General features: G+C 37.4%; 1 pseudogene; it reads left to right on the top strand.

The window, feature by feature from the left end:
- LOC149164581 (protein ELF4-LIKE 4 pseudogene) overlaps nucleotides 1-11382 on the top strand; it is a 37818-nt pseudogene extending 26436 nt beyond the window's left edge.
- Nucleotides 11383-13537: the final 2155 nt, after the last annotated feature.

Here is a 13537-nt window from a genome sequence, read left to right as displayed (position 1 = left end):
TTCAAAGTTTCAAATGTTGATTGACAATCAGGATTCCATTTGAATTCACAGTCTTTTGTAAGTAATTTGAAGAGGGGAGATGCTATTTTGGTAAAGTTTTCTATAAATCTTCTATAGTACCCAGTAAATCCTATAAAACTTTTAACATCTTTTTGACAATTTGGAATCGGCAACTTGGAGATGACTTCAACTTTTGATCTATCAACTTTAATCCCATCCCCTGAAATATGATGTCCCAAAACAATACCTTCAGTAAACAGCATAAAGAATTTTTCATGACTCAATGAAAGGTTTGTTTCTTTACATATTATAAGGAATTTTTCCAAATTCTCTAATGCCTCTTCAAATGAATTACCATAAACTGTAAAATCATCCATATAAACCTCTACACAATCATGGATTAGATCAGGAAAAATTCCTAGTACTGCCCTTTGAAATGTTGCGGGTGCATTACATAATCCAAAAGGAAGCACTCGGTAAGCAAAAGTTCCCCATGGACAGGTAAATGTGGTCTTATCTTGATCTTCAGGTGCTACCTGAATCTGATTATAGCCACTAAAACCATCCAAGAATCAAAAGTATTTTTTGCCTGCTAGAGTATCTAATACCTGATCGATAAAGGGTAAAGGAAAGTGATCCTTCAAAGTTGCTTTGTTCAATTCCCTGTAATCAATGCATACCCTCCATTTAACATTCTTTTTAGGTACTATAACCAAAGGAGAAACCCATCGGCTATCTGAAATTGGATAAATGAAGTTTACATTGAGTAGTTTTTGGAGCTCTTCTTTCACTATCTCCCTAAGGTTTGGATTCATCATTCTCTGAGGTTGTCCGATTGGTCTACTGTTTTCCTCAATATAGATGTGATGAATGCAAGTTTTAGGGTCAATACCTTTCATATCAGTATACTCCCATGCAAATGCAGTAGAATTTCTTTGCAAGATTTTGGTTAGCTCTCCCTGTTGTGATTTTTCCAAGTTTTTGTTGATATTCAATGTTTTACCTGGAAAGATCTCAATGGTGGAACTACCAAACTCTTCCATAGAGTAAAGAGACATTTGTCTAGATGATAGATACTCAATGTCAGAATCTAACTGAAATTGTGTGTGGTCATATTCTGAAGATATTTCAAAGTTTTCTAATGTGTTCAGAATTTGACTATCTTCACTGATTTCAGAAATGGTAAAGACAGGTTGTATAGTGTCCTCATCGTCAACCCATTCATTATCTCCTACTTCTGTAATTGCTTTTGCTGGAGGATGCAAATTGAATTTCTTTGTCGAATTACCATCAGAAATATACATATCCCCAGATCTACAACTGATAAAAGCATTAGCTATGGCTAGTCAAGGTATTCCTAAAATGAGTGGGTGTCCTCCTAGATTACTCTTGGGAGTTAAAATCATGAAATCTACTGGATATTCCCAAGAATCTAAGGAGACCGAAATGTATTCTAATACACCATCTGGTTTGATAATTGATCGATCTGCAAGTTGCAGTAAAGTAGGTGTAAAAAGAAGATTAGGAAGTTTTAGCTATTCCATAGTCTGTCTACTCATAATGTTGATAGCAGCCCCTAAATCAATCAAAGTATTTGGAATCTCTACCCCATTGATATGTGTTTTGACAATTGGACTACCGGGATCTACATACTTCTGCATAGTAATTTTTTCCATCATGATATCTGCAATTTTTCCTACCAGGTGGATTCTTCTTGTATCTCATGGTTTCCTTCCTAGTCTTTTGAGACTCAACTCCTTTATTGTTTTTGCTAGAATAGGAATCTCTCTAATGGCTTGTAACAAGGGAATCTTGATACAGACATTCTTTAATTCATCTAGAAAATCATAATCAGGCAACAAGATTTGTTTTTCCACCCCTTTGTCAATTTGTAATCTTTCAGGAAAAGGAGGTGTAGATGAAGATGCAGGTTGCTCAACTATAGGATTTGTGGGGGTTGACTCTTTTTCTTTTTCTTTTTGAGTGCTTGGGTTTTGAAGAGGTGCTTCAGGACCTTTATTGAATTCAAGAGAATCTTCCTCAGAAATGCTTTGCTTTTGAGTATCTATAGAAGGCTTGTCTAAAATTCTACCAGATCTAAGTTGTACATCATTAAGAGGAACAATCATATAGGTAGGAAATTGTTGTCCTTCTACCATGTAAGCATTTTGAGGGTTTTTATTGTTGGGGTTCGACAATGGCTGGGAAGGTAGTTGATTTGTCTTCTGTTGGAATGGAAGCAAGAGTTGAGAATTTGGATTCTACTGAGAAGGTTGTTGTTTTTGTGGAAATGGCAATGATAGTTGTGGATTTTGATTTGGAAGTTGTGGAGCTTGTTGATTTTGAAAAGGTGGAGGATATTGATAAAATTGAGCAAATCTCCCATAAGGATTTCGCATACCTTGTACCCTTGATTGAAAAGGATTTTGAGGTTGGGACCAAGGTTGTTGCCAAGGATTCCAATTTGGTGGGGGTTGAAAGTTCATAGAGTTGTTAAACCCTTGATTTTGTTGCCCCTGCCAAGGTCTCCTTGCAACAAAACAGAGAGACTCAATTGAATTTGGATCTTCTTGAAAGACAGCTTTGAGCCCAGGAATTGAAGGACAATCCTTGGTCTCAGGGTTTTATGAACAAATCACACATGTTTCTACAAATTTTGCATCCAAGGGACATTCCCTTAGAGCATGTTTCTTTCTACATTTCGAACAAAAGATGGCCAAAGCTTCAGCTTCTGCTTTCTGCTTGTTTTGTATCTTAAGGGTGTCTAGTTGCTCACTAAGACTCCCTAAAATATCAGTTTTGAATTCATCAAGCATGTTGCCAATCTCAGCCCTACTTACTGATCCAGTTGCAGATTTGTTTGCTCTAATTAGAGAAGGATCTCTAGGCCCTTTTCCAGTTTTAGATTTTCCCCTTGAGAGATGGAGACATAGCTCTGCTATATCATGAAGTGGAAGTTGAGATATATCTCCTTTTCCCATCATGTTCAAAATATCTATCCATTCATATCTAATGGATTTTAATAGAAGGGCTTTCAAGGTTTCCTCATCTAAGTTATTCATTTTTTCTCTTTTCAGGTTGTATTGAAATCTTTCAAGTAAATCCTCCAAGTTTTCATCTTCTCTTTGCACCATTTTGAATACCTCATCCTTGTGATTGGTGGGCATACAATAGTCCAGGTATCTATCCAAAAATGTTTGTTTCATATCATTCCAAGTCCTAATGGATTGAGTGACTAATCCCATGAACCATTTCAAAGTAGCTCCCTTCAATGTTGAAGGAAACAATTTGAGTTTTTGAGAGTCTTCCAGATAATCATAAGTTCGACACACGACTTCAAACTCAGATAGAAATGTTTCAGGATCCTCATTTTGTAACCCATGAAAGTTTGGGAGGACAGATGGTGAGATGTTTTTCATTGTTGCTTGAGAATCGTCATCAACTATAGGAAATCCGAATGAGTTATCTCCATCCCTATTTCCCCCATTGTTACCTCTACCTCCTCCATTGTTTCCTCCTCCTCCTCTACCTCTACCTCTACCAAATCTGTTTACTACTTCCTCTGTCATGATAGTTTCCTCAGAGACTTCAGAGTCCTCTGGTTCCTCTACTAATGGCAAACGAGGATGAATTTCTCCCTCTTCTTCTTCAGGTGACTCTACTTCCTCAATTACAATGTGTTTTCTTGTAGAAGTAAAGAAAGGGTCTTTTCCTAATTCAGATTCGGTGGATAGTGTGGGAGAGTCTCCTAATTCAACTACTGCCTCTTGAATTCCAAGAATCCTAAGGCTAGGAGTGTGAGTTGGAGATGATGGAGGTGTTTCTTGTCTATTCCTTGAAGTAGACGGAGTTGTAAAAATCAAACTCTTGGCCCTAGCTAAAAACCTTCCCTTAGAATCTCTTGCTCTATGCATGTCATTTTTTTTATTTTTCTTCAAGTCGGGCTAATAATTCTCTTTCTGATCTTCCAAGTCACTCTAGGAGCAAGAAGAGAGCATACTCAAGAAATTATTAAACCATAACTCTCTTTTCTGATCCTCCAGATCACACTAGGTGCAAGAGGAGAGCATACTTTGAGAATTTATCAATTTTTACCTTCCTTGAAATTTTCTTGTGTTTTTTTTTTTTAAGAAATTTCCTACCTAGTTTCACTTCCCCGCAACGGCGCCAAAATGTTTGGTCAATTTAGTGTGTCCTAAATTTCTTTTTAAAATGTCAATCCGAGAGTCGTAAACTGCTGGAGTGAAGTGCATTGTATATGCAAGATAACCAATTTCTTATTTCTTTGTTGTTTTTGAGTTTTTGGTTTATTTTTGGGTTTATCTTCTGTTGATTCCCTAGTGTGAGATGGCAGAATTGAAAGTCAAGTATGGATGGAAATGGTGACTTCTGCAATGATTTTTCAAACTTTAAAGTTCTCAAAAAAGTTTCAAAACTTGCTGTAATGAAATCAATTCCTAAAAGAAAATAAAAATGTACCAAAACAGTGAGCTAGTGACAATGAAGCCCAGTATCCTTACTGCTGTATAAAAATAAAATAAAAACTGAACTCAAAGCAATTCAAAGACTGTAAGAAAAGCAAACTAAATCACACTATTTCAACTCATATTCTGACCCCGCACCTTTCGACTCGCTCTGGCTATAGGAGGTAATCATAAACAAATTGAGTAATCTGATATCTAAATTGCAGGAAATGAAATTGCATAAAATGAAACTAAGCTTAAACTACGCATTCATATTTCAATCCCTGAAAATGACATGAGTAATCTAATCACTAACTTGCAGAAAAGTAAACTAAATCATACTACATCAACTAATATTCTGATTCCTCACTATTTGAGTCGCTTGGCTATATGAGGTAATCATAAACAAATAGAGTAATATGATATCTAAATTGCATGAAAGTAAATGAGCAAAACAGAACTGAAAGAAATGACAATGCTAGAATTTAAAACTCAGAACATAAATCAACAGAAGGACAAGATGATTTCATGTCATTAGTCATTAAAAACTATGTGAAATTGCTTGGGCTGTCTACGAGAACCTGAAAGAAAAACATTGATCAGTTAACAATCATGAGAAAGCATAAAAGAAAAGATGGACAACAGTTAACATGAATACCAGAATAGTGTAATATATACAAGCAAATGATTATAAAAGCAGTAACATAATGAAAGCAAACAAGAAACTATAAGTAGATACAGAGCCTTGGTGTACAGGGACCCTCTGCAACCTCGGCCAATCAATACTCAGTCACAAATTGAACTTAAGAACGTTGTCTTCTCATATATTAAAGTGCAGTCATAAGATAAAGATAGAGCACGACACAGTGGGCTCGTAAAACAGTCAATATTACATGTGAAAAGCTAACTATCAAGCGTATGATAACACGTTATTTATAACTGAGGATGCTATAACTAATTCCTAAATTCGGCGCTGCCAAACAGACACGTGAACAACCACGTCCTGAGATCTAGCAGTATGGTAGCCGTGACAATTAAATCTAAGGAGTGGTGGCTATTCGATTTGGTTCACGGATTGGTCCACAGGTGTTAGCACACCTCCGGAGATCGAGGAACTTGCCACGCAAATCTTCACGTGGTAAAAACAAAGTCGTGCCACCGCAAAACTCTTGGTTTGACCACTTCTTTGACTGCCCTTGACCATGGTTGTTTGTGAGTGATTCGGCTGAACCAAGGGGACACGATCCATGTACACATCATTTTCAGCTTTCCCATGTGGCCGGATTCTCCAGTGGACACCTGTAACATAGTCTTCAACAAAATGGCTGCGGAAACTTGAGCTGGCTGCGGAAAGTGACAAGATTTCGTAGCTAATTGAACAAAAATCTAAATCAAACAGCAGTCACAAGACATAGTTAGGAAAACATTTTATAAGCTCTTTTTAAACTAATATGCAATGATTTGACAGCTTGGTGGGTCAAGTAACTGGAAAAAAAGGGTAAAATGGTGTATAGGGAAGATGTAAGTTTGGGACTCAACACTGAACAATCACACCCTTTTGTATATAACAATAACATACATGATGGAATAATACGAATCAGTTTTCTGCCTAACAGAGTTACTGCCTGGCCTGACAATCTTCATTATTTTCATCAATACAATTACATCCCTGCAAAAAAATACAATGGAGTTGCAAAAATATGAATTTTCTCCACAAGAAAACTAATAGGAATCTCTCCTTAGAGGCAAATTCGACTTGGTACTTATAAAAAATGATTAGGAAGCATTCCTCATGAATGGAGGAAGCTTTCCCCACCAAAATCCCTTGATTAGTGGATTTAGTCCCTAATACTAGGAATCTGCATTAAATGGTAGGGAACACATTCCTACATTATCTAATGCAAGAATAGAGGTTTAATGTGTTGAAGAATGGTCATAGGCCTTAATTTATGTTTAATTTAGAGGCATGGGCCTTAATTTATGTCTAATTTAGAGGCCCATCAGGTAGCCAAGCTTAAAGGTAAATTTCTTCGTCGAGACTATCAGTTAAATCTTTTTCTACAGATGAAAAATCTTAAGCAAAAATCCATGTTTGTAAAAGAATATACATAATAATTTTATAGATTAAGTATAAGGCTTGGTCATGTGGAAACATATGTTGGAAAATTAGCTAGATATATTAATGGCATAAGTCTTAAGATTTGAAATACAATATGAATTGGATATTTTGTCTCTGAAAACTGTTGAAGAAGCCTGCTAGATAGCCCTCAATGTAGAAGAAAAACTGGCAAGGAAGCAGAGTCAAAGAGGAAGAGGATGAAGTATAGTAAGGAGCAAAGGACAATCAAGCAGAGGACCACCAAGTAGAATACAATCAAGGAGAGGATATTCAAGCAGAATATTTCCCATTCAAAAATAATAAGGCAATAATTCACGTCAGGCATAATCATCATCAAGAGGAGATTTTGGAGGATGAAGACCATATCAAAGAGTTAGAGGTAGATATTTTGTGGTAAGATGTTATACATGTAATAAAGTTAACCATAAATCTGATGAATTTCTAGAAATATCTTCTAGTCAGGGCAACATACATATGGCACAAACTAATATAGAAAGTGTACAATCCTCTACACATGAAAATGTACCTAAGACTAGTGAATCCTTAATGATGAAAAGAACTTTATTAAAGTTTACTAAAGAAGTAAAGTAATATACAAAAAGGAAAATATTGTTCAAAATTGTTTGTAAATTAGGAGGAAAATGTTGTAAAGTCATTATTGATAGTGAGAGTAATGATAATTTAGTATCCACAGAAATGGTAGAAAAGTTAAATTTAAGGAAAACTAAACATCCTACTCCCTACAAAGTCCCGTGGCTGCAAAAGGGACATCATATACTAGTTAATAAGCAATGTAAAGTGGAGTTTCAAATAGTATGGTGTAAAGATAAAGTTCTTTGTGATGTTATGCCTATGGATGAGTGTAATATTATGCTTGGAAGACCTTGGCAATATGATAGGAAATCAATACATGATGGAAGGAGCAACACCTATACTTTTGAAAAGGATGGAGAAAATCATGTACTCTTGCATTTTAAGAATGAAAACACACCAAAAGAAGACCAATCCAAAGTAATTTTATTTAGTGGGAAAGAGTTCCTTCAAGAATTCAAGCACGAGAAGATAATTTTTCTTTAATTGGTAAGCCAAAGGTAGTCCTAACAAGCACAAATCTGAATGACCTTCCAAAATAAATTTAAAATGTGTTGAATGAATTCATTGATATTGTAGTGGATGACTTTCCTGATAAGTTGCCTCCCATTAGAAGTATCATCCATCATATTGATCTCATTCTAGGTGCTAGTATTCCAAACAAAGCAGCCTACATAATGACCCCAAGGGAGAATGAAGAGATTAAAAATCAAGTGCAAGAATTGTTTGATACGAGTCTCATCTGCGAAAGCTTAGGTTTGTGTGTTTACCCAACAATGTTAACTCCAAAGAAGGATTTCGGATGGAGAATGTGTACATATTCTCGAGAAATAAAAAAATCACAATATGGTATAGATTTTCATTGCCTTGTATTGATGATCTCATAGATTGCTTAAGTGGTGCTGCATATTTTTCTAAAATAGATTTAAAAAGTGGATATAATTAGATCTGAATCAGAGAAGGTGATGAATGGAAAACAACGTTTAAAACTAAGAATGGCTTATATGAATGGTTGGTAATGTTAAACTCACATGGACAACAAGACACATATGAAAGATAAATCAGTGAGTGCATTTTTATTAACAATAGATATACATTTATAGTACACATATGTGACTCTTGGGATTCAGATCCCAAGGTCTCTTGGACTCCTTTGTCCATTCAACTTCCACGCTAACCCTTTATGATTAGGTGTCCAACATTCCCCCCCTTAATCCGAAGGGTTATGCATGAGTCCAAGAAGAGAGCTGTAATACAAAATGTGCAAAAAATGCAAGGCAGCACTAGGCTGAATGTGTTCTATGAAATGCTGGTAAAAAGGGCGGTGGTTTAAGGATGACCACCAACACTGGAACGCTTAGTGCAGTTCCTGGAACTCTTCCAAAACTGGCAAGAAACCGAAGTCTTCTGCTAGAGGAAGTGATCCTATTGTTTTAAAGAGGGAAACCTTCAACCATAAAAGGGAGGTCTCACCCCGCATAAAAGGTAAAACTTCAACCTGAAAAGGGAAGTCTCAACCTGTGATGGTTTAAGGATAACCAACAACTCTGGAATGCTTAATGCAATTCTTGAACTCTTCCAAAACTGGCAAGAAGCTGGTGTCTTCTGCTAGAGGAAGTGTTCTCAATCTGTTCCTGGAATGCTTCCGAAACTGGCAAGAAGCTGAAGTCTTCTGCTAGAGGAAGTCCCAGATTGCCAACTGAAGGCATGTTTAGGCATCTTGTCTCTGACTACAACTCTGAAACTGGTGTGGCAGGTTGTGGCTCAGGCTCGCTTGATGTGGCTTTGAAGCTTGTAGATGACCATCATTTCCCCCCCTGTCAGATACAAGGTGAGATGATGGAGAAAACTCAACTGCAAGACTGTTCAATATTCTGGAACAAGTTCTGACATGTGTTTGGAATATCTTCTTGGCTGTTGATGCCCATTGCCAAGAAGCGATCCATCCAAGATGAATCTTTGTTCTTGCAGGATGTTTGTTTCTGAAGCATCTGTGTGAAGAATGACTGGTTTTATGGCAGTGCTTACATGGATGAAGATCAAAACAGTGATCTTTCAGATGGCCAACTCGGTCACAGTGTTGGCATTTCACGATCTGTTGTTTTTGTTGTTGTTGTTGCTGTGGAAGAGGGGCAGAATCTGGAACAACTGAAGTTGAACTGTCATGAAGAGCAGGTGAACTGTCATGAATGAATCCAGCACTTTGAAACTGAATGGGCTTGGCATAGTCTGGAATATGAAAGGACAAGTCCTTGTCATATCCAAGACCAGTTCTGTGCTTGTTGTGGACAAGCTGTTCCCAAGGTCTGATGATGGGCTTGGGAAGTGCAGACTGAACTTCTGCATGTGCATGTGCAACTGCTGCTTTATTTGAATGAATAGTAACATTATTGACTTGTTGTTCATGGGAGTCTGTTTCATTGTTCTGAACAGAAACAGGTTCAGAATGATGACTCCACTGCTGTAATTCTTCTTGCTGTAGCTTTGTTTCAAGCTGCAAAAACTCAATATTCTCATGTGCAGTTTGCAGAGAGGTTTGGATGTCAAAGAGAGTTTCTTTGTTAACTTTGACCATCTCATCAACAGTGGAATGAATTAAGATATTCAATAACTTTAATGCATCTTCAAGTCTGGCCATTTTTCTTCAATGTCACTTAAAAAACACAACTGAGGCAACAGCAACAGAAAAATAATATTGTACTCTTACTACAAGATATTGTAAGGGCTTATCAAGTGGCAACAATGTCGCGAAAATGGTTGATGGAGCAGTACGTGAGTAAGCTGGATGTTACCAAGTTAAACTACAATAAACATTTCTCGTCAAGCTACAATAAACATTGGTACAATTAGGCACATGGTAAATCAACAGTCCACAGTTCGTTTCAAGAATGAACTGGAGCATAACATCACCAATGCAAAAAAAAAATATATATAAATGTGAAGATGAGCGCTGTCCTCAACTTCAAACTTCAGAGCATCTAGCTGCTATGGAAATCATGCAAAATCTCTACAAGAAACTGCTCCAAAGAAACTGCAAAAAAATGACTTCCAAAAATGTCTTCAAAAATTGCTTCAAATTCACTTCACAATGCTGATCACTTCTTCACGAATCACTTCACTCAGAGGTTGTTTCAAATTGTTCCATTTACTTGGTTTTGAGCTAACAGTGATAACCTCTACAGTAATTCAGAAAAAAATAGCCACAGAATGGGATAAAATAATATACCACTTTGTTGAAGCAATAAACACAGGAAATTGTTCTCAAACTTTAACAACATAATCTGATCCTTAACAAGTTAGAAACATGTCAATGCTTTTGAGCAGTCTTTACAAGATTGCTCCCTATCTTGCTCCACTAGTTCTCTCCCCATTGACATGATTAATGTTTGCTCTGCGTATTGCTTGCCCTAACTCTGCTAAGAAGTCCACAACAGAGGGCTGATAAGCAAGCTTTGAAGAGCCCCAGGCTGATCCTCCTCCAGAGCTTGAGTAAACAACTGCCCTCTCTGTCACATGCAATGATTGATCATTGTGAGAATGCATTGCAACCGCCCATCGATCAGTCATCAGCTTGACTGCCTCACTGATATTACACCCATTGACTGAAACATTCCCAGAAATCGAAGATTTAGTATTGTTGTTGTTGTTGTTTGTCCCAGAAAACCCTCCATGGTCCAAAGCTACAATATTGCTGTTAGAAAAAGCTCCATCCTTTTCTCCATTGTCAGTTGTTCTCGAGGTTGGCGCTTATTGAACGCTCTGATACCAACACTATCGCGATCTATGTTACAATCATTCCCGAAACTTGGTGTGAAATTGAAAAGTTAAACACTGTCATAGGTTTAAAAATCAGCCGATATGCAAAGTGCCTTTTACCTGTGCTACACCGCTATGTGACAGGTAGGCTTGCAAAACATCCAGAAAAGCTTTAGTCAGGTGCAGAATATTCTAGACCAGAACCGGTTGCTTATTAATGAGATAAATCAAAATCACGAATCCAAGATCGCAGAGAATCTAAGTAGAAATGTTGCCCTAATTCGAGAGCTCAACAACAACATCACGAGAGTGGTGGACCACTATGCTGGTCTGTCTGAGTCATTCACAAAGGCAATAGAAACATCTTCAGAGGGAGATTCAGCTGGGACACTCAAATCTGATGGGAAACCTACCGTTTCTTCTGGACAGAAGAGATTTCAACCAGCAGAGTGAGGGAGAATCGTTCCTATTTTATCAGCAATGCCTTGGCTCTTGATATGACTGGAAAAATCGATTCCCAACTCTGCCTTCAACTCTGATGGAAGCGGACGCCAGAAATTTGGGTTAAGCCATTATTGTTGGGAACCTCTAACCGAGCTCGTGCAGCCAGCCTCACGCTTCCACATTTTTGATGTCAAACGAACCGATATCTTGCAGAAACGAACCGGCGACGTATGGGCTTTATATCTTGCAGAAACCGACGACGTATGGGCTTCAGTACTTAATGCATCCTTCAGCTGAAGCTATCTTGGAGTTTGGGGAGCAATCTATAAAGCTAGATTAGTATCAGTGAAGCACGAGACAGATACTAAATTTCTGTTATTTTCTGGCGATCATTGACATTCAGACAAGAGAGCCAGAGGCTTTTGAATAGTGCATAGGGAAATTCGAGGACGACGAGACCGATGGCCACAAGTTCATCATTCACCTCAAATCCAAAACGTAAACATTACAAAACACGCTGATCATTCACCGCCTTGGGCAGACGAGAGGACCCCCTCTGTGTCAATAGACTGCTCCCTCGGCGACGATTGGTAAACGACAGTGTGAAAGAAATGCACAGTCGTTACAAAAATTTAAAATACATTTCAGATCGCCACGTTACAGTGATAAACCACGATTTAAAATCGATTCAATATCAATTAAAATTAAGTCGTAACACTTCCATCCTTGGTTCGCCCATGGAGATCTCCGTAGCCACTATATCCCATTACACTCACAACCTATTCCAAATGAACAGTCCAACTACAAGCAAAGCATTAATCCTGAAACGGACATATGCGCAGTGAAACAGATACTGGGTTTTTGGAATCTCTGTCAGAACCCACAAGGAGGAGCACAGTTACTGGGATTTCATGATTGACAAGGGATCATTTACTGCGATTTACAGCGATTTCGCTGAGAGAGAGGAGTGTTCGTTCATAAGAATAGGTCTGCAAATCTGCGAGGATTAAGATTTCACAGAGGCTGAGCGTATATGGACAGTGAACGCAGAGCGTATATGGACAGTGGCAGCATGTCAGAAGCATGCGTTTCACTCAGCAGTGTTTCAGGCATCGTTATTGTTTCATCTCTGACATCATTTTGTATGCAGCTTCAGAAGAGCAGGGCGCAGGTACAGCGCAGGGATGGCAGAATTAATGGAGCATTACAGAAGACTAGGCCAGCTCTAGTCAGCACTATTCAAGGCAACTCAGACCAGTTGCTCAGGGAAAACAGGCCACTCATCATGGCTCTGATACCATGTTAAACTCACATGGACAACAAGACACATATGAAAGATAAATCAGTGAGTGCATTTTTATTAACAATAGATATACATTTATAGTACACATATGTGACTCTTGGGATTCAGATCCCAAGGTCTCTTGGACTGCTTTGTCCATTCAACTTCCACGCTAACCCTTTAGGATTAGGTGTCCAACAGGTAATGCCCTTCAAACTTACCAATGTTTCCAATACCTTTATGAGGTTAATGAATGTGGTCTTAAAATAATTAATTGGAAAAATTTTCACAATTTGTCTTGATGATATCTTAATTTACATTCAGTCAAAAGAAGAGAACTTAAGACATCTTAAGATGGTTTTGAAGAAGTTACAACAAGAAAAATTGTTAATCAATTTAAAGAAGTGTAGTTTCATGAAAACATAGTTATTGACTTGGATTTTATGATTTCAAAGGAGGGCTTAAAGCTAGATCAGGTGAAGGTGAAGTCCATAATCAATTGGCCAACCCCAAGAAACATTTAAGACGTAAGAAGTTTTCATGGATTGGTAAGTTTTTGAAGAAAATTTATCAATAATTTCAGTGGTATATGTGCTCCAATTGTAGAAACCATTAAATAAATAAATCAACCATTCCATTGGATAGAAACAACTAATAAAATTTTCAAATTATTAAAGAAAAATATTATAGAACAACCTATTTTAGCATTTCTAGACTTCAACAAGTTTTTTCAGGTTGAAACTGACACTAGCGGAACTGCAATAAGAGTTGTTCTAAGTCAAGAGGGAAGACCAGTCACCTACTAAAGTGAAAAACTAAATTAAGCCAAGCAAAAATGCTCTTCTTATGATAAATAATTTATGCCATCATACAAACTTTAAA

The sequence above is a fragment of the Pinus tabuliformis genome, chromosome 5_1 (genome assembly GCF_031772625.1).
Source record: "Pinus tabuliformis cultivar Carrire ecotype Pingquan chromosome 5_1, CPIR1, whole genome shotgun sequence".
NCBI lineage: Eukaryota > Viridiplantae > Streptophyta > Pinopsida > Pinales > Pinaceae > Pinus > Pinus tabuliformis.
This window is presented reverse-complemented; position numbering and strand designations above follow the sequence as displayed.